The sequence below is a fragment of the Pinus tabuliformis genome, chromosome X (genome assembly GCF_031772625.1).
Source record: "Pinus tabuliformis cultivar Carrire ecotype Pingquan chromosome X, CPIR1, whole genome shotgun sequence".
NCBI classification, from domain to species: domain Eukaryota; kingdom Viridiplantae; phylum Streptophyta; class Pinopsida; order Pinales; family Pinaceae; genus Pinus; species Pinus tabuliformis.
Window position 1 is genome coordinate 315541731 of NC_142308.1, and position 22700 is coordinate 315564430.

Below are 22700 nucleotides of genomic sequence, written 5' to 3' on the forward strand. Positions count from 1 at the left end.
CTTCTGTTGTTCGACTTCCTCTTCCATGGCTTACTTTGTGTATTGGGTTTTTGTTGGTCCCTGGCTGGGGTCGTGTGCTCCTTTCTATACATATGGGTTCAACCTATTAAATGTTTGGTTCCCTTTTGGGATTTTCTTTATAGGCCTTTGCAACTGATTATGTTTTTACTGTGGGGTTTCGGCCCTATTGTATGGTTTTTTTTGTGGACCTCTAGGGTTTCTCTTCTAAGGAATTGTATATTGTATCTTTGTGCTCAATTTTTGTTGTCCATGTGGCTATCTTCTGAAAGCACTTTGGCATATACAAATTTAAATTTTCTTCTCGTAATAAAGTTAAGGTTTTGTTTTTCTTAGAAAAACATAATATCATTAGTTTATCAAATATTCTATTACTTCCAATAATATTAATATTATCATATTCTTATCATTTCATTTAATGCTTGTATTGTTAATTTTTAACATGTTAATTTAATTAATTTTTAAATTACAGCTTTGAGTTATTGATTAACTCAATCTTGCGCTCTTAATACTCTTTAACTTCTTCAGCCATAAATAAAATGTCAATATTTTATTATTTTCTTATTCAATATAAAAAGTTCTAAGTGGATCAATTTTTTTTTAACAATTTAACGTTTACATTTACGATTATTCTATTGCATTCACTTTCTCCTTTTTTTAACTCTCCCTGACACTCTTATCCAACCATTTTGGTTTGTTTTTGTCCCCAATAATGAATGACAAGTCCACCCAAAATAACTAATATATCAAAAATATGCACACAATTGAAATCCAAAAAATCAAAATTCACCATAATTACAAGTTATCATGCACACATTTCTTATAAATATTATCTCTTAAAAGAAAATAAAAATAACACTTACATTTATTTTTCATTTTAAAAAACAAAAACAAAAAAATACTACTTTACATTTATTATTTTGGTCAGATAACCAAAGAGAACATTATCCCTTACATTTTCACCTTATAATAATAATAATAATAGATTTTTTTTTTTGAGGAACTTGTTGAAGGCTCGAAATTCTCTAACTACAACACTAAGGGAAACCACCCGGTCCATACCTTAAAGTAGCTCCTTTTCCATTTGGAATGGTGTTTCTAACTGGTTTAACTATGTCCAGTTGCCTTTTCCATATTACTATCGGTTTAAGATGTGTCTTTAGTTACCAATAGGTAGGGACATCAGATCATTTCTTCTTGTTGATCAGGCAAGAGAATGACCCTTAAACTATTTTAATGGCACAGATGAACCACTCTTAAGTTTTGCCTGTTAATAAAAGAGGACTTCTAGAATGCAAAAGGTATGATAACACATGCAAGATCTAATCTAAGATGCAATTAATATAACTTATCTCGATTGAAGGAAAGAGAAATCCTTCTCTCAATTGAGAGCCAATTAACTTAACAAGGAAAAGAAGCTTTAAGGAATTGGAATTAAGATGGAGGAATTAGATCGAAGAGATAGCTCACAAGATCTGATTCCTCATTAACATGAATACTAATAATTAAACACTTAGTAAATAGTTACATAAGAGCTTATTGAAAATATATCCAATTCCTTATTTATGATATGCATAATAACTACAAAGATTCATGATGAATTATTGAATTAGTTCAAATAACACATCATGTATGCAAGCAAACAATTATTATCCTAAATTGTAAGATGCTCGTCGATCTAAGATTATAACTATTTGTTCCTATGGAAACATTAGTTTTCATATTATATCTAAAATTAAGCATGTAGAATAGTCTAAGCAGACTTTTAAATGAATTAATGTTCATGATTCAACAATAGTGTATGAATCTGATTATTAACTCATACTTTTGAAATATAAATTGAAAGACTAAAATAAGAATTCATTTCAATCAAATTATGTAAACAATAGTGTTAAACACCATTAACTGAAAATAAATATTTATTAATAAATGAAATCAAATTATAGATCCTCACAATACGGTACTAGTGCACAATCTTATGGGTTTGTAATCAATCTCTGCTTGCATAAATGGCCTCTTTGTTACAACAGTAGTACATAATAAAAAAGCGTTTCTCCACAAATAGATGAAAACACAGCAATATAGTCTTCTTCCCCCGGGATTCCTCTCACCTATAGCTCTAAATCCTCATTACAATAGTGCTTTTAGGAATTTTGGAAACGTAGAGCAGACAAGCCTCTAATACATTTTACAATCTGTTATTTATAATTTTTACAAAAAGAATCCTTAATAAGAAAGTTGTTGAAGAATAGATTTGTTCCATCAATTTTCATTGGTCCAAAATCTCATTTTTCTCTTGCTAAAGCATTCTCATTGATTCATACTTTCTTCTTCTCATCCGTTCAACTGTTTCCCTACAAAAAAAAACAAATCAAAATTAAATTAAAACAGAAAATCAAATCAAAATACCAAATCTAGAATAAAATATCTTCAATCAAAATTAATTGAATAATTAAATGAAAAGGAAATATGAGCTTTCTATTGATGCCTATTAATTGGTCAAGGGTAACATAGATGAATGGATCTGCACTCAGTAAAGGTTGTGGGCAAATGAAAATGTAGAAAATAAAACTCAAAAAATTGATTTTGTTTCAAATTTCGGAGCTTGACATTTTGCTGCATTTTAGACCTATTAAATCATCAAATCTGGTTCTTCAACCACTTCATAAATAATCTTCGTGGCTTTATCTATCCAACGAGCTATTATGGGCCTCATTTGGCCATGTAAACTCAACTTATGAGCTTTCAAAGTTGATGCGTCAAAACTGCGAGAATTTTGGAAATTCCATTGCCTTAGCTAAAAATTAAATTTTAATCCTAAATTAAATTTGTTAATTATGTTGGCATTATGATACAGGGATTGTCCTTGATAGCAACTCACTAAGATGACAGATCATAGTACAGCAGGTCAATAGCAAAGAATTAATTATCAGAGAAAGGTATACGCAGGTTCACCGTGATAAAGGAGCGTATACACGCGGGTTAACAAATCAAAAGGAGCGTATAACGTACACAGGCACTTCCACAGAAGGAAAGGCGCGTACATGTTGGAAAACTAAGTTTTGGTCCGCGGTATTTGGTCCATGGTATTTTGATCGATGGTATTGGTCCAAGGTATTTGGTCCAAGGTATTGACCCTAAGTATTGGATCCAAGGTATTGGTCCTAAGTGGTTTTGGTCCATGGTATTGAGAGAGGCCTAAAACTATATAAGGAGAAGATCATTAGGCCAAAGGGTGTAAGTGGAGCAAGTATTGAATATTTGATGAAGTGTGAGATCCAGTCTGCAAGTTATGGGTTTGTGATGCTTTGCTTGATTTAAACCAAGGATGCACCTATGTGGATGATAATGAATGATGGATTGGGATCACAAGGCTTGGAATGTATTATCATTATGTCGTTTGATCATGGATAGATTAGAGCTGACTTATTGACACGTGTTTTATTGTATGAATGTTATGATCTTGGTATCACTGGTGTCTAGAATAGCTGCAAAGTTATGAGTAAATATTTGTAGATTTGTACGTGGGTTTGCTTTGGTAAAAGTGCGTATACACGCTAGTTAGGCTCATCAGAGTAGCATATACAATATGAAGTATGATATTTTAAGTTGCAGTTGGATCTGGTTGTTGTTGTAGAGTTCTGTGTTCTACTCTGTGTTATGGTAACTGTGCTTTGTTGACAGGGTTTCAGTGATTCAGTGTTGGGTGATTCAGAGATTGATGATGCAGGTGTAGTTGATGGTTGTATTGCAGTGGTGATTGATTTTGTGCTTCAATGTTGTTGATGGGTCCAATATGAAAATTGGATGAAATGTGGCCTTCAGATTTTCGTGTTATGCTTCAGGAGTATCCAATATGAAAATTTATGAAACGTGGTCCCTGGAGGAAAAGAGAAGGTTGTAGCCTTCTGTAGGCCAGCGCCTACGTACTGGTAAACATATCGACCAGTACAAGAGCCAGGGGGTTGGAGCTCCCTTCCAGTAGCAGCTGGAAAACGAGTGAAGCTTGGAGCCTTCAGTAGGCCAGCGCCTACGTACTAGTAAACATATCGGCTAGTACAAGAGCTATGGGGTTGTAGCTCCCTTCCACATTTCGCTGGAGAACGAGAGAAGATTGTAGCCTTCTGCAGGTGGGTTCTTGCATACTGATATGAGTCTGCATCAGTACAAGATTGTAAACAGGTTTTTCTTATATTAAAAAGACGGCAACAGGTGGTTTTTGTCCCGCTTGGGTTTCCACCTTATATCATGGTGTTTATGTGTGTTTCTTATGTGTGATGATATGTTTTGTTTTTACTGCACCTGGTTACCATTTATATGGTTAATGAAGTTCTGATGCATTAATTAAAGATTAACATATGATTAATTAATTGAATCATAAGTTTACTAGATATACGCTAGTTGCATTAAACACAGTTGCGTGTACACGCGAGTTCCCTTAACTGAAGTAGCGTATATGAATCTAATTATGGAAATGAAAAAGTTATTGATTTGCTAATACTGATTTAACCCCCCCTCCCCCCAACAATTGGCATCAGAGCAAGTCCTTTTGGTAGAAGCTTGATCACTTGAAGGAGATCCATAGAACAATGGGAAAGAAAATGCGTTAGAAGAAGAAGACAGCTCAAAGGAACAGTGACTGCCTGCTTTTAGATTCTGAATCACCTCAAATTGGAGATGAACAAGAAAATGAAGCATCAAATAAAATCATAGATCAACAAGATCTATTTAACAAAAGGGAGAGTGCCCTCAAAGAAGAAGTTATCAGCTTAAAATCTCAGCTGGAGTGTGCCTTCAGAGTACGTCAAACACTGTAGGAGCAAAATTAAGAACAAGAAAATGAGATTCTCAAACTAAGGCAACAAGTGAAAGAACGATGAAAGTCTGAAGAAATCTTGAAGAAGCAATATCTGGAAAAGAAAGAACAACATCAGGTTGAGGTAAATCTCTTGAAAAGTAAATTAGAAAAAAAGATAAACTATTACGATTTCAAGACAGTACTAAGATTTTGGATGATATTCTTAGTAGTCAAAGGTCGCCTGCTATCAAAACTGGTCTTGGTTTTCATTAATCTGTTGAAGCTTAATCTAGCTCACAAGGTGAGGCAAGGAATTCTAATGCAACATCTGAAATGCTCAACAAGGAGATCAGAGGTCAACCCCATCAACAACCAAATAAAAAAAGTCTTCAAAGAAAATCCTTTACTCCTAACTGTGGAAGTGATAGACGGTTATTTCCTCCAATGAATAATGGTGCATGTTTTATATGTCATAATTTTGGGCATGTTGCAGCCAAATGCAGAAGTAGAATGGTTCAAGACCATCACACAGAAAGATCATCACATTCCAAGTACTTTAAGGGATATTGTTTTGCTTGCAATATGTTTGGTCACAAAGCCATTGACTGCTATAGAAGGAATATGAAACATATGAGATGTTATGCATGTAACAAGTTTGAGCATATAGCAAAGGAATGCAGGAGAAGATTTTGGGCACCATACCAAAAGGAGAAAACATCATCACAGTCATATGGAAGAAGAAGGAAGTAGAGTCAGAAATATGTGGCATAGCAGAGTATACAGACATGACAGACTCAGAGGGAGCTGAAAGTGTGAAATTTCAGTGTTCTAAATCTAATACGTAGGTTTCATGAAGACAAATCGTGTATATACGCGAGTTCGAAGCTTCACAGTCGCGTATATGTTAGTTTGAGAAAAAACTGTGGGACAAACTCAAGAAAAAGGGTCTGATATGGTTCAGTGAATTATTTGCTCTAATTGATGTTGGTTACAATCTGCTGATGATGTGTGGGAATGTGTTGGTACTCATAAGATGTTATTTAGAAGTATTTTTGATTCTCACGAGTTAACTTGATGTATATCTAATTAATGATAATGCCTTGATACTTCTTGTTGATATATGCGTGATCAGATATGACAATGAATAGATGGAACAGGGTCAGGGGGAGCATATGCTTTCAATAATGCATTGTTAGCATTATGGTTAGAAGTCTTTGGTGATGATGCTTATGTGGCTAAATGATGCATCTTGCTACTTATTGTTGGTTGGTCAAGAGAATGGTATTGCAGGTTATATATCTGGATGTTGTTGACAGATGCTTATGGTGCAGATCATATATGGTGTATGATAGTTGCTGAAGACTATCATGATCTTGCTTAGATCGCTGGTCTTTGTTATAAAAGTCATGTATATCATTTGATGTAAAGGTCATGCAAAGACCTAATTTGTAACCCCACTATGCATGGGAAGGATAGTGTAATAATTTCTATTTTCAGTCATGTATAAACATTTGGTATATCCCCACTTGGTTGGGTAGATGAGTTAAATTGGTGTATCCCCACTTGGTTGGGAGATTGATATGAGTCATTGGTGATAGGAAGGTCATACTCACTTAGTTGAGTTGTAGAGTCATATCATTCTTTTGAAAAATATTTTTGGAGACTCTGCATGTGCTCAGGGGGAGCATGGATGGATTGGTACATCTTGGCATGTACAAAGGGGGAGTTCGATCAGAGAATTCAACATGTGCTCAGGGGGAGCATGGACGGATTGGTACATCTCAGCATTTACAAAGAGAGAGCTCAATCAGATATTTCAACGTGTACTCAGGGGGAGTATGGACAATATAATGTATATCAAGGGAGAGAATATCTTGGAGAGTGACTTGGTGTGGTTGTTGCCATCAAGTCCAAAGGGGGAGATTGTTGGCATTATGATACAGGTATTGTCCTTGATGGCAACTCACTCAGATGACAGATCATAGTGCAACAGGTCAATAGCAAAGAATTAATGATCAGAGAGAGGTATAAGCAGGTTCACCGTGACAAAGAAGCATATACATGCGGGTTAACAGATCAAAAGAAGCGTATAACGTACATAGGCACTTCTACAGAAGGAAAGGCACGTACATGTTGAAAAACTAAGTTTTGGTCCGCAGTATTTGGTCCATGGTATTTTGATCGATGGTATTGGTCCAAGGTATTTGGTCCGAGATATTGACCCTAGGTATTGGTCCTAAGTGGTTTTGGTCCATGGTATTGAGAGAGGCCTAAAACTATATAAGGAAGAGAAGATCATTAGGCCAAAGGGTGTAAGTGGAGCAAGTATTGAATATCTGATGAAGTGTGAGATCCAGTCTGCAGGTTATGGGTTTGTGATGCTTTGCTTGATCTGAACCAAGGATGCACCTATGTGGATGATGATGAATGATGGATCGGGATCATAAGGCTTGGAATGTATTATCCTTATGTGGTTTGATCATGGATAGACAAGATCTGAATTATTGACGCGTGTATTATAGTATAAATGTTATGATCTGGGTATGACCGGTGTCTAGAATAGCTGCAAAGTTATGAGTAAATATTTGCAGATCTGTACGCAGGTTCGCTTTGGTAAAATCGTGTATACACGCTGGTTAGGCTCATCAAAGTAGCGTATACAATATGAAGTATGATATTTGAAGTTGCAGTTGGATCTAGTTGTTGTTGCAGAGTTCTGTGTTATGGTGGCTGTGCTTTGTTGACAGGGTTTCTGTGATTCAGTGTTGGGTGATTCAGAGACTGATGATACAGGTGTAGTTGATGGTTGTATTGCAGTGGTGATTGATTTTGTGCTTCAATGTTGTTGATGGGTCCGGTATGAAAATTGGATGAAACGTGGCCTTCAACTTTTGGTGTTATGCTTCAGGAGTGTCTAGTATGAAAATTTATGAAACATGGTCCCTGGAGGAAGAGAGAAGGTCGTAGCCTTCTGTACGCCGGCGCCTACGTACTGGTAAACATATCGGCTAGTACAAGAGTTAGGGGGTTGGAGCTCCCTTCTAGTAGCAGCTAGAAAATGAGTGAAGGTTGGAGCCTTCAGTAGGGCAGCAACTACGTACTAATAAACATATCGGCTAGTACAAGAGCTAGGGGGTTGTAGCTCCCTTCCAGTAGTAGCTGGAGAACGAGAGAAGGTTGTAGCCTTTTGCAGGAGCATGTCTGTGTACTGGTATGAGTCTGCACTAGTACAAGATTGTAAACAAGTTTTTCTTATATTAAAGGAAGACGGCAGCAGGTGATTTTTGTCCCGCATTGGGTTTCCACCTTATATCATGGTGTTCATGTGTGTTTCGTATGTGTGATGATCTGTTCTATTTTTATTGCCCCTGGTTACTGTTTATATGGTTAATGAAGTTCTGATGCACTGATTAAAGATCAACATATGATGAATTAATTGAATCATAAGTTCACTAGATATATGCTAGTTGCATTAAACATAGTTGCGTGTACACACAAGTTCCCTTAACTGAAGTAGCATATATGAATCTGATTATGGAAATGAAAAAGTTATTGATTTGCTAACACTGATTCACCCCCCCTCTCAGTATTATTTCCAACAAATTAATGCTAATTAATTATAATTAAAAACTTAAAGTACTTAATAAGAAATTAACTAAAACAAAATTTAATTAATTACAAAATTTAATTACAATGTAATTATATTATATTAATATTATAATTTAATTATATTAAAATTATAATAAAAATATTATAATAAAAAATATAATTAAATTATTTATTTCAAAAACACATATTACTTACACCTTACACTATCAAACACCAAGCTTTTACTATATACATTATATACAAACCAAGAGATGAGGTGAGGCTTATACATGAGAGTTAATGGAGGTTGAGTGAGGATGGTGAGGTTGAGGGTGGGTGAGTTCATGATGTCGGGAGGCATAACGAGTTGTTAGCCTCTCTCATAAAACAATAATAAATCCAAAAATAAATTAATTAATTAAATATTCCAAGTTAGGAATTTGTGCCTAACTCTTGGGTTGTTCCTCTAAGATAGGAGTTAGTTTAGGTAACTCCTATATTGGTGTGTCTGGTGAGAAATTATCTCAACCAAAGGAGAAATTATCTCAACCAAAAATGTCTAAGATAGCACGCATTATCTTAAGAACACTATCTCTCATCTATTTATTTGTAACACTATATTCAATTATTTTAATGTATGAATGAGAGATAATACATGAGGAAGCATGAAGCTTCAGCCTTTTTCCGCCCATATTTTGTGTCTGATTTTTATATGTGTTTTTCTGTAATCTATTTGAGTTAATTTCATTTTCAATATGTGGTATCAGAGCGAGAGTGTGAAATTTGTGTTTGCTGTGATGGTTTGAGCGTTGTATCTAAGTAGAGGTCTGCGCTAGAAATTAAAGAGAGAAATTGCAGCGGATGATGCATCATTTGCTACTTGCGCTTTTGTCTGAATCTCCACAGTTGTGGTGCATGGAAATTATATATTGTACTTGCTTGAGAAACTCATTAACTGTTTCTGCTTTGATCAGATGGCTCTAGTGTGCCGATGTCAAAGAAAAAGTCCCAAATTTCCAAATCGAATGAGAGCCGTATGATCTGCCAAGTGAAGGTAGATTTCTGGATTGAAGGCAACGCCCAACTCAGATCTTCCATCTGTATGTCTGAAGAATTAAGATCAGTGGTGTGAAATTTGATATGAAAGATCTGTGCATGAAGAAGCCATATCAACATAGATCTAGTCACATATAATGTGGATCTACAATTGACATAAACGCTGGATGAGAATTTGAAGGCAGACGGTGTTGATATAATTGTGTGTTGAGCATGGTATTGGAATATAGCTCAGAGACAACTCGAGGTGGGCAGGCTGCTCGCAGTTTTGTACCTGCTTCTAATCTCCCTGCCGCCAAATTTAGTGGCACCTATCGATGTTGGAAAATGTGCGAATGTAGATACGTGTGATGAGTGCCCAGAAAATGCCTCCTGCCAGGCACCTTCTACTACTCCATTCAACGGTACTATTCCATTCAACGGCTTCCCCTGCTGCGAGAATTCTACGTCGTCCTCTCCTTAATCTGATTATTAGGAACGTCAAATTGGTCGTTTCAGTCGAATTGATCATTTTATAAGGTATATTTTTTAGCCTGTACTGTGAAAATCAGCATCCATGTTCGTCCAGGGGATTCTTTTCCTCCATGTATGTTAAAGAAATTTGAAGGATCGAGTTTAGCTTTTCTGAGAACCTCAAGAGCAGAGATAACCTCAGATGATGGAACTTTCTTCTCTTTGCTGCATTCTTGAGTAGTTTTACACTATTAATGACTTACTCCGTCACCTTGGTGTCAACAATTTCACTGCTCTCGGTATTTGAAGCAGCCTCCACTCCTTCCTTTCCTGCTCCAATCACGTCCTGTTGTTCATCATCCTCCACAACGACATTAGTTTGTGCTTGCTCAGTGCGCACCTTCAAACTATGTTTTCTGTGGTTCACGTAGCGTGTAGAGTGAGTGTGGCTGTTGACATATCCTGACAGAACAACGGAAGCGGTTTTTCTTTGCAGAGCATTGAAAGGTCTGATGGCTGTTGTCCAGAGAGAGAATTGGCAACCTCGAAAGCACAGGGACGCTGGACATTGGGTCAGATCCAATATGCTGCCGTAGGTAACTTCTCAAAATACATTTTTAAAGAAAAGTGTGCTTTGACTTTTCTAAAAGAGATACGCTCACTTTTAAAGCGGCTCCATTCCTTTCTCATTGGCATGTGGTGAAAAGCATCCACGCAAACAAGTGAATGTAATTCCTTCCTCTTTTTCTTTTTTTTTAAGGTGTGTTTTTGAATTTTCGGTTGACCTTTTAGAAAAAGAAATTAGTTCACTTTTAAAGTAAATCCATTCACTTTTTAATTCACTTTATAAAGAATTTCATAAAATTCTATTTAATGGGAGTTTAAAAGAAATTATTGGAGTGATAAGGTGTGTTTTTACTTTGAGTGATAAGTAAGTGGGGGTAATAACTTTTAGGAGAGATAAGGAGTGGAATATGGTTGAGTGATATTTCAACATGTGATAAATTATTTTTTATTTTTGGGAGTAATAAGTGTGAAGTGGGGATTTTTACATTGGAAATCACATATGTGTGATAATGAAGCTTTTGTAATGGAGGGATAAGGTAAATTTATTTGTGTATTTGGAGAGATAAGTGAATATTTTTATTTCTAGAAGGTTGAGTCAATTTTCTGAAGACATTTTTCTTTCAAAAAGTTCTAGAACTTTGATTTCATGAAGATATTGTGAAGCTGAGCAATTATGTACTCCAAAGTTTAATAAAGATATAACTTCTTGTGGTGATTGTGTCCTAGATCCGCCCGAAATTGAATAAGGGGATCTTAGGTACACAAAGAGTGTGTTGATAATTGTGCATACTTCATGTTGTTGCATTTTTATTTGTGTCTAGTTTTGACACATAAATGATCTCATTTAACACACATAAAGTTCAATGCAAGCAAGCACAACACCTATAATGAAATAGCTGCAAGGAAGGATAATTAAGCTCCACACATACAACAACTCATCAAAGTTTTCAACATCGGCATTCTACCTCAACAAACAAATTCACTCAATACAATCAAGTTCATGAATCTGCAAACTCCAATATTTCAAAGCAAAGTCTACATCACTACATTCAAGTTAATGAATCTATAAACTTCAACGTTTCAAAGCATAGTCTACATCAACATTATTGAACTTGTAATCAAACTCAAATTACATTGAATTGTAAGGGTGCATTCTCGGTTGAAACCGACACCCAAGCCTTGAATTGAGTCAAATTGAATTCATTGTAGTGAGTCATTAAAATCATTGTAATCTTTTTTGGGTGCATTTTCGACAGTGTTCGACACCCTTCCTTAAGAAAAATCAAGTGAATGCACGAATTTTAACTCTAAAGCAAACAAGCAACAACTTTACATCTCCTGCAGGCGAGCGTGAGTATTCATTCAAGCAATTTGCATCAAAATAGTACAAAGTTCAGACCTTCAAGCGAGCCAAAGTGAAGTTCATTACAGCAACCATCAAAGCAACCAAGCAAGTTCCACTCTAACACCAATCAAGCAAGTCAAGATCGACATCAAGCGAGCGTGGCTATTCATTCAAGTGAGCGTGAAGTCATCAAGTAAGGCAAGTGAGCATTCACACAAACACGATCATCATCAAGCGAGAGTGAATTCCAGAGTTTAAGCAAGAAAGTTCTATAACTCTAGCAAGTGTTCCCCGCAAGTGCAATAAGCAACAAATCAAGCAAGTCTGTCATTCAAGTAACAAAATCAAGTGAAACAGTTCAAAGCACGACATCTACGACAAGAGAGCCTGACTTCAAGTGAGCAAGTTCAGATGGCGCAACATATTCAGTGGTTAAACATTCTTCATAGTTTGATCATCTACAGTGATGAAAACATGGTGCACATCAGTAAAGAAACTCTTGCTGATCTTTCACGGCATCTACAACAAACACATGAAACCATTGAGTTTCTTCAACTAGAGTCGCAACTACAAAAAGATGAGCTGCAACAAAAGAGTGCTTCTTCCAAGTCATTCAACCATACAGATGAAGATAAAGATGTTGATTCCAAATCACTTATCCAAACAACTTCAAGTGTCGAAGTTGTTCATGATCAAATTCAAATTTCTTCCAAACCCATCATCAAGCCCTGGGAAGAAATTCAAAATAACAAGAATCGACGAGGCTTAGGATATGTCTCTGATGACACCAACTTACATATCCCAGATTATTCCAAGCCAATTAAGTTTGTGAGTGCAGGATTTCTTGAACAACACACCTCAGTAGGTTCTGAGAAAGTTGCAGACAAATAGAATTGTACACAACCTGAAGTTGAATCGAAATGTTCTCATTGTCAAAGAACCGGTCATATGGAAGATCAGTGTTTTGATCTCCATCCTTGTCACCATTGTGGCAAGCAGAATCATTCCTCAGAAAGATGTCGCAAGCATAATCATTCTTCAGCCAGATTGAAGATACATTATGAATGGATCGACCCTTGGGAATGGTCATCCACAGTCAAAAGATTGTCTCAGTTCTACAACTGACTACAATCACACATAGTGCAGCCAGCTGTGAACCGATGATGGTACTCTCACAAAAAACTTTATATTAAACAAAAAATAGCCTATCACAAAAAATCAATATCAGTGATCGCAATTTTTTTTAATGAGCAGACAGTGAAACTTGCGATATGGAAAGATTAATAGGTGGTGGCATCTCTGGAAGTTTCTCTCCGGAGCGGCGATTTTTTGAGCTAGGGTTACAGACTTACACAGTTGGTTCTCCATGGAGGGACGTAAAGGAGGGAGCTCCACTCCCTCCTATAAGCAGGCAGTGACCGGCAGAGGTAAAAAACCAATAGAAGATGATATAGGTCCTTCAGATGTAAGGCAAAGAAACAGGGAAGAGGAGCGGGATGGCTCTAAATCTAGGGATAACAACAACACTAAAAACAATGAGAAAGCGGATAAGAAACAGGAAACAAAAGACAAAGCACAAAAGGGACCATGCAAGCCCAAAACTACAATCACGTCCAGAGTGGTGTTCAATGATCCTGCTCTGCAGGCGCATAGGGACCATATGCAAACATATGCAATCATCTGTAAATTCATGGGCCTATGGCCCACCGAAAAATATTTACAAACATGGATTAAATACCACTAGAAACCAAAAGGAAGCATAGAACTACATCTTGGGTCAAAAGGATTCTTTATGGTAGTCTTTGCAAACATTGAAGATAAGGACAGAGTGTTTGAAGGAGGGCCCTACTTTTACGCAGCTGCAGGCCTGTATATGCGACCATGGGTGATGAATTTTGTCCCAGAACGAGAAACTTTTACCTCAGTTCCGGTTTGGGTAAGACTCTACTCTCTACCTTTCGATTATTAGCAACTGGAATCCTTATCTGCCATAGGAAATAAGCTAGGGCATTTTGTTAAAGCCTCTGAGACCACCAAAAAGGGAAAATACACATCCTTTGCAAGGATATGTGTGGAGATGGATCTTTCTGGAGCTCTTTTGGATGAGGTAATATTGGAAGTGTTTGATGACGAGTGGGTGCAAACAGTGGATTATGAGCACATCCCATTCAGATGTCGTAAATGCCATGAGCATGGGAACCTATTCAGAGATTTCCCTCTCAGTAAAACAGAAAATAAGAGTAAAACTAACACCATGAAAGATACTGAAAGCTTTCATAAGGTGGTCCAAAAAGGAAAAGGGAGCAAAAGGGGATCGAAGCTACTTCATACAGAAAAGCAACAGGCCAGTCAAAACAGGTTTCAAGCCCTAGAAGAGGAAGAAGTGATAATGAAAGTAGATCAGGTCAAGGGAGGCAGTCCAGTGGAGGAAGAGAACGAAGAAAATGATGAGAAAACACAAAACAGAAATAAACAGAAAGAAGACATGATGAGTGACACAGAACTGGAGATGGACCAAGAAATGACCCAGAGTGAGATGGAAATGGAGGACCACGAACTACAGGAGATTCTTGAAAAAGAGAATCTAGACCTAGAAGAATTCTTGAAACAAGGAACCAGGGAGGGAGTGGATTGGTTACCTCCAGAGGAGTTCCACAGATTTCAACAGCTGTTCATTTGGAAAACGCAAAACAGAGGGTCAGAAAGGCAAGGGAAAAATGAGAGACAAGGTAACAAAGGGGTGAAAGCTATAAAAACCACACCAGGATTAGCACCCAGAATCCCAGGAAAGAAAAGATGACGGAAAAAGCAGAACGAACTTTTGATGGAATGTGGAAAGCTAATGATAGATTCAGGTAAGATGAAAGACCTATCCAGTTACTCATTTACAAATCTTTAATTATGAAGTTCACTTCTTGGAATATAAGAGGTCTAGGTAGTAAAAGAAAGCAAAGATTACTTAGTAATAGGATGAAACAAGCAGCCTCGGATGTGATCTTCATCCAGGAAACTAAATGTTCCATTCAAAAAATAAAAGAGATTCACAGTAAATGGCTCAATAGATTTGAGTTTCTGGAAGTCAAAGCAGAGAATACAGCAGGAGGAATTCTCACGCTTTGGAACCCCCAAAAAATTGACATTATAGATGTTGAGGCATCTAGAGATTATCTTTCAGTGGTCATTCAACCAGTGGGAGATAAGGAAATTTACCTGGTCACGAATGTGTATGGCCCCCAAAGAATGGATGGTAAACTCAAGCTTCTAGATTCCCTGCAAGATCTTAGGGAAAGACATGCAAGAATCCCTTGGATCTTAGGGGGTGATTTCAACATGATCAAATCGCTGTCGAAGAAAAAAGGGGGCACCAGAATTCTAAACAAAGACTCTTGTGCATTTCAAACCTTCATAGATAATATGAAGCTAGTGGATATTGTAATGAATAATGGTACCTTTACTTGGAACAATAAAAGAGGAGGAGAGTCTCAGGTGGCCTCCAAATTAGATAGATTCATAATCTCAGAAGATCTTATGCTCAAGGACAAGGACATAGTTGCAAGCATTCTCCCCTTTGGAGGCTCGGATCACTGGCCGGTGCAACTGGAAATTCAGGGCATTGGCAACCCCAGGAATAGACCTTTTAGATTTGAAAACATCTGGCTCTCCCACCCATATTTCAACAACAACATAGCCATCTGGTGGGCAGAAGATTTGAATATTCAGGGCACAAGAATGTTCCTTCTTCAAAAAAGACTCAAACATATCAAACTTCGGCTCAAGGAGTGGAACAAGAAGGAATATGGTAATATTTTTGAGGCAAAAAAAACGGTTGAAGGAAAAATGCAGGAACTCAACAAAACCCTTATTATTGAGGGTTTTGAACAAAAGAGAAGTGATCAGGCAACTAAATATCATCAAGAATGGGAGAACTTATGTAAACAAGAGGAGATTTTTTGGAGGCAAAAATCCAGAGTGCAATGGCTAAAAGAAGGAGAACGTAACACTAGATTTTTCCACAGATCCACTATGGCGAACAGAGCTCACAACAGGATTTCTTCGATCAAGGAAGAGGGAGGTGACCTGCTCAACTCTCATGAAGAAATAGAAGCAGTGTTGGTTCAGCACTTTCCGGATATTGCACAGGAAACCTGTTCATACAAAGAGCAATCCATCAAGGTTATTTCTAGACACATACCTACGCTAGTTTCCAGAGAGGACAATTTCAACCTCAATAAACCAGTGTTAGAAGAGGAGGTTAGTGAGGACCTAAAAGAAATGCAAAATGGTAAGGCACCAGGCCCAGATGGATTCAATGTAGATTTCTTTAAAGCTTGCTGGAATATAGTAAAATAGGACATTTCGAACGTAGTGGAAGACTCCAGGAGGGATAAAACCATTTTGAAGGCTCTTAATACCACCTTTATCTCCCTGATCCCTAAGCAGGATTCAGCTCAAACCCCTGATAAGTTTAGACCCATTGCCTTATGCAATGTTGTCTACAAGATCATATCTAAAGTTGTGGCCAATAGACTCAAATCTCTTCTTCCTACCCTGGTGTCGGCTGAACAATCTGGCTATGTGGAAGGTGGACAGATCCTCGACAACATCATTCAAGCTCATGAGGTGGTGCACTCTATGACAGTCAATAAGAAAGCTGGAATGATCATGCAATTGGATATAGCCAAAGCTTATGATAAGCTAAATTGGACCTATATAAGAAAAATTCTCACTGCTTTTGGGTTTGATCATAACTGGATCAGATGGGTAATGGCCCTAGTCACTTCTCCCAGTTTTTCAATTCTTGTTAATGTCTCTCCCTCGGAGAATTTTACTCCTTCAAGAGGCCTCAGGCAGGGAGATCCACTCTCTCCCTTTCTCTTTATACTCATGATGGAAGGGTTGGGTCGAGTGATCAAGCATGCTAAAGTTGTTGGTAAAGTCAAAGGTCTCCAACGTTTTGAAGATGGTCGAGCCTTAACTCATCAACAATTTGTTGATGATACCATGCTACAGGGTATCCCCATGGTCAAAGAAGCTCTAGCTTACAAGAAAATCCTGAGAGACTTTGCCATGGCTTCAGGTATAGAAGTAAATCTCTCAAAACCTAAGATTTTTTTCTTTAATACTCACATTGCTATTCAGAGAAATATTTCTAGAATTTTGGGCTTTCAAAGGGAGCTCCTCCCTTCAAAATATTTGGGAGTTCCTCTTATGTTAAGTTATGGTATGTTCTATGCTTATAACATTTTACTTCTTTTTCTTATTATATTCCACCGATTAGCAATCACATGTACATAAAGTAAAGTGCACATAGAACATTAAACGATTGACAGAAAACAAGCCAAGACAAGAGACACAAGATGTGGCGACTAGCCAGGGACAAACCCCACAATGTGTGGGGAAACCCTTTGATCAAATCTTCTTTTATCTTCAATAATTCATCAGAGAGAAATAGTACAATAAATCTGATTCATATCAGTAGTAGCAAACCCTAGATTAGCAGCATCAGCATTAGCGACTTCATTATCAAACTAGGGCAGACCATATCTCACAAACCGACAGTCGGATTGACTTCATTCCACTACCAAAAGTTTCGGCTTCCAGAGGAGGTTCAGATGAACCTACAGTGCAGTTCAGATGAGGAGATCTTCTAGGCCACGCAAGTCAATCTTTACTTCTGCAATTGCAGCTTCAGTTTCAGCAGTTTCCGGCTTCAAACTAGGGCAGTCGATATCTTGCAAACCGTTCGTCGGATTGACTTCATTCCACCACCAAAAGTTGCGGCTTTCAAAGGAGGTTCAGATGAACCTACAGCGCAGTTCCAAAGAGGAGATTTTCTAGGCCACGTAAGTCAATTTTTACTTCTGCAGTTGCAGCTTTAGTTTCAGCAGTTTCCGGCTTCAAACTAGGGCAGTCGATATCTTGCAAACCGTTCGTCGGATTGACTTCATTCCACCACCAAAAGTTGTGGCTTTCAAATGAGGTTCAGATGAACCTACAGCGCAGTTCCAAAAAGGAGATCTTCTAGGCCACGCAAGTCAATCTTTACTTCTGCAGTTGCAGCTTCAAATTCAACAGCTTCCGGCTTCACATGTGTGAGAGAGAGAGACCCATTTCAGCGAAGTAGAGAAGAGACTCATATCTGCGCAGTAGAGAGAGAGAGATGTGATGAGATGAGTGAGTCCAAATGAGAAAAAAGTTCTCTTATATTTATACACAACGTTGGTGGGTGAATAAATGCGACTGTTGGGCTTCTGAGCCTACATGAGTTGTAGGTCGGCTTGATAATAATTCCATAATCAAAATAAATTCATATCTCCATGAATACTTATCGGAATCGGATGATCTTTATATCAATCCTACACCTCTCGACGAGAGGAATCTAATAAAAATATTATCAGCCATGAATAAGATGACCCACATGAAGTTTTGCCCTGGTTGCCAATTTTAACACTCCCTCTCAACCATGGAGAACTTCATCTGCAATCTGTCTATCGGTTGTTACTATTCATCCATCAAATGCACTGCCCTGTACAGCCTGACCCTTGCCCTGCTTTGCTCTATTCTGCTTGTTCTGCTTTGTCTTGTTCTGTCTGCACTGATCTGTACTGTTTTGCTCTGTTCTGCTCTACTCTTGCATTGTTTTGTTCTGCTCTGCTTTTGTCCGAATTATGAAGAAGAAGAAATGATCGAGGATGTATCATACTGACTTAAAGTCAGTCTCAGAGTATGTACCACTGGTCCCAGACCAGTCTCAACCAAACCAAAGTCAGCGTCATAGTGAGTACAACTCCAATGGTCCCAGACCAATATCATCCTCCACTGACTCAAAGTCAGTCTCAGAGTATGTACCACTGATCCCAAACCAGTCTCAATCGACCCGAAGTCAGCGTCATAGTATGGTACAACTCCTACCACCGGTCCTAGACCAATATCATTGATCCCAGATCAATGGAGGTCATCCTAGCGTAGGGAGTACGGTAGTTACAACAATGCGTCCATCGGGACTACTATGGTCCCTAACTTCATTTCCCTGCTCATTGATCAGATGAGAGGTACTTCCCATGAGTCCCAGACTGCATGGGTAGGATGTCTCGATAGGAGAACTAATCAATCCTGTCCTCACAAGAGAACACATCAATCCTGCTACAATTGCCATGGAGAACACATCAATCCAAGCCTCACAGGAGAACACATCAATCCTGCTACAATTGCCATGGAGAACACATCAATCCAGGCCTCACAGGAGAACACATCAATCCTGCTACAATCGCCGTGGAGAACACATCAATCCAGGATGCCATGGAGAACACATCAATCCAGGCCTCACAGGAGAACTAATCATCCTGCTACACAGGAGAGCGAATCATCCTGTTCCACAAGAGAGCGAATCATCTTGTCCCACAAGAGAGCGAATCATCTTGTTCCAGTGTGCACCACCAGGGGAGGGTGAGTCACCCTGTGGTCATATGTTGCTCCAATAGGAACCGCAAGCCCTTAGAGCTCCCAGAGCTCAATGTATGCAACATGCAGGACCCTTGTACAAAGGTTTCTTGCCGACTCCAAGTCGTTTTGGAAAATCACAGATTAGGTCTTTCCTCGGGGCTTTGACAAGGTGTATCAACCTGTACATCATCTTAATGTGATGGAGCTTCCTTGCTCATCAACTTACCATATCCCAGATGATGTCTATGTGCTAGAGCAATTGACGAATACGGGATTCCTCAATAATCGAATCCCACCTCTGGTTGTTACAGAGAATCACAGTGGTATCCAATGTAAATCCAAACAGCTCACTGAAGAGCTTTCGCAACCAGACTGCCTCACACGAGGTTATGCTAGCAACAATATATCCTGCTTCGGCGGTGCTCAAAGCTATCGACTTCTGCTTCCTGCTCATCCAGGATATCGAAGAAGATCCCAAGGTGAAACAGTACCCGGAAGTGCTCTTACGGTCCACCACACTGCCTGCCCAATAAACATCAGTATATCCAAGTAGTCTCACATCTCCGGCAGTGTATCTTAATCCATGAGAGATTGTGTCCTGAAGACATCTCAGAAGATTCTTGGCATCAATCCAGTGAGGCTCAACCAAATATGAGCTCACAATGCTAACTGCAAAACATATGTTCGGACGAAGGTTCACCAAGAACATCAATGCGAATGAGTTTTTGAAACTCAGAGGCATTTCCCAAGTCTGGTCTGACATCACTACCATATAACTTCTAAAAGTTAAGATCCTCAAGGTAGTCACAAGCTTGCAGTCCATCATACCGAATCTTTCCAATATATTTACCACATATTTTCCTTGAGATAGGAAAATTTCCCTTGGCTTCTGCCACACTTCAAGTCCTTGTTCCTTCATTTCAAATTCAAAAGTCATCTCCCTCTTACATTTGTGAATGAGAGGGTTTGCACCTGTTAGAAAGAGGTCATCCACATACAACACCAGTATGAGAGGCTTGTCATCTTCAACCTTAAAGTAAAGGTTAGGATCAGCTTCACTCCTAGTGAATCCCAGCTTCATCAAGTAGCTATCGATCCTCTCATACCATGCTCGGGGTGCTTGCTTCAACCCATACAGAGCCTTCTTCAACCTGCATACATGAGATTTTCAATCATAAATCTCAAATCCTCCAGGTTGCTCCACATAGACCTCTTCTTTGATAGAACCATGCAAGAACGCGGTCTTAACATCCATCTAATGTAGGTTCCATCCTTGTGAAGCCACAAGGGCTATGATCAAGAGGATGGTCGTATATCTGGCAACAGGTGCAAATATCATAGTCTATACCTCCCTTCTGGGATAAACCACGAGCAACAAAATGAACCTTATACTTTTCCATACTTCCATTTGCTGCATGCTTTATCTTGTAAAGCCATTTTGAAGTAACAATTGTCTTGTCCAGGGTCTGGGAACTACTTCCCAGACATCATTCTCCATAATAGACTCATATTCTGTGGTCATAGCATCCTTCCATAGTTAATGCTTGATGACATCTGAGAATGATGAAGGTTCATTTTGTATGATCGAGCTCATGATGGTCAGGTATCCCTGATACTTGTTAAGTTTCTTACTTTGATGGAAGGTTCCTCAGGGTGCAGCATGTCCTTCAGCATCATTAAGTATCCCCCTAAGCCATGAAGGCCTCTTCCTAGAAGAGGAAGGCTCATGTGAATGAGGATCAATCGGATCCATGGGTTCTTCTACATCAGGCATTGATTCATCATCCTTTTCTTTCGGTTCCCTGGTGTCATCTTCTTAAAAGCTACTCAAAGTCAGCAGATTGTCCACCTTGCTGACAGCCATATCTTTGTCAAAGGTGACATCATGACTAATCACGACTTCCCTTTGACCGGTGGTGAACATTTCTTCAGGAGTTTAGGAACCCAATGCTTGATGAGGGCATCAATTTTGTACATATACGACGATGATTGTTGTTTCAGCCCATAGAAACTTTAGAAGTCTTTGATCATGTAGCATGGCCCGGACAACTTCCATCATCGTGTGGTTCTTCCTTCCTGCCACACCATTCTACTCAAGAGTATGTGGTGTAGTAGTCTCCCTCTTAATGCCAGCCTCAGATATGCCTGAGTGAACCAATTGTAATACATCGGAGGTCTTGCTTTGGCTTGAGGGGAACGGTCCCCTTTTGAGCTTTCCTTCGACACATCCCGGACATACACCTTCTTTCTCTACTTGGAATTCGGGCATCCCTGTCACCATTTGTTTTACACCAAGTAGAGCTTTGTAATGAAGGTGGGCAAACCTCTGATGCCAAAGTTCGCACTGAAGGGTTGTGTCACAAGACATGACACCTAGCGGACTTCCATCGACCTGATATGATGAATCAACACTAAACCCAAGAGTAAAGGCATTTCCATATACATACCTTGCCATTGCTTAAGGTTACCTTGTAGCCTTTGTCTTCCATTGCCAAGATGGACACTAGGTTCTTTTTGAGGTCAGGTGCATTTAATACATCCTGGACTTTCTAGCCTTCTTGAATGGTTGTCCTCTTCCTCGATCCCCAGCTCTCCTCTTACCTTTGTTGTTGAATTTGTCATTCCTTTGATTTTCCATCAGAGGGATTTTGATCATTGTCCCGGTGTGAGTCCTTTCTATCAGGGCACTCCCTTGCATAGTGACCTGCTTTATCACAGATGTAACATCATCCTTTCCTTCCGCCCTTAAATCCAGCCTTTCTTTTCGATTTAGACCCAGAATTATTTCTTTTCTTAGCATGAGAAGAAAAAGAAGCAGGAGGACCTTTAGGCAAGGGCATTTCCTGCTCTTCTACCCTTGTTTGTTCTTGAATGCATCTAGCCATTAATTCCTCGAAACTAGGAATTACATTATTGTTCAGAAGAGTAGTCCTGAACACATACCATTCAGATGGTAATCCTCCGAGAGTTGTGAGTGCCATTTCTCTGTCAGTAATGGTTTCCCCAATAAATAGGAGATCGTTCTTGATCTCGGTGATTCAGTATGCTTGCATACTTTCATCTTTACCCTTCTTGATTTCCCTCAACTTATTTCTAAGAAACAAAACTTGATTTGCATCATTAACTTTAAATAAACTCACTAGTCTGTCGTAGATTTCCTTGGAGGTGTCTAGATCAGAGATGTAGGCCACCAAGCGCTTGTCGATAGAGTCCCAGATGATCTTCTTTGTTTTGACTTCTCCATTTTTCCATTTGTTCCAGGCAGCAGCAGATGCATTTGATGAAGGCTCAACAATATTGCCTCTTACATGGTCCAGCACTCCTTGATCTTCAAGGGTTAGATCGATAGACATCTTCCATTCGTGATAGTCAGCTTTCTCACGGAGCTTGTCTTCGGCAGGAAAGAGTGTTGAGGACCCCATAGTTCTTTTA

The 22700-nt window shown here is 38.7% G+C and overlaps 1 protein-coding gene across 1 annotated transcript in view; it reads right to left on the reverse strand.

Moving 5' to 3' along the window:
• Positions 1-1986: 1986 nt before the first annotated feature.
• The window catches only part of LOC149139681 (uncharacterized), a 96588-nt gene continuing 75874 nt past the window's right edge, over positions 1987-22700 (reverse strand). Inside the window, exon 3 of the mRNA XM_089449968.1 lies at positions 1987-2372. The gene's annotated coding sequence lies outside the window, so the exon portion shown is untranslated. The remainder of the gene's footprint in view (positions 2373-22700) is intronic.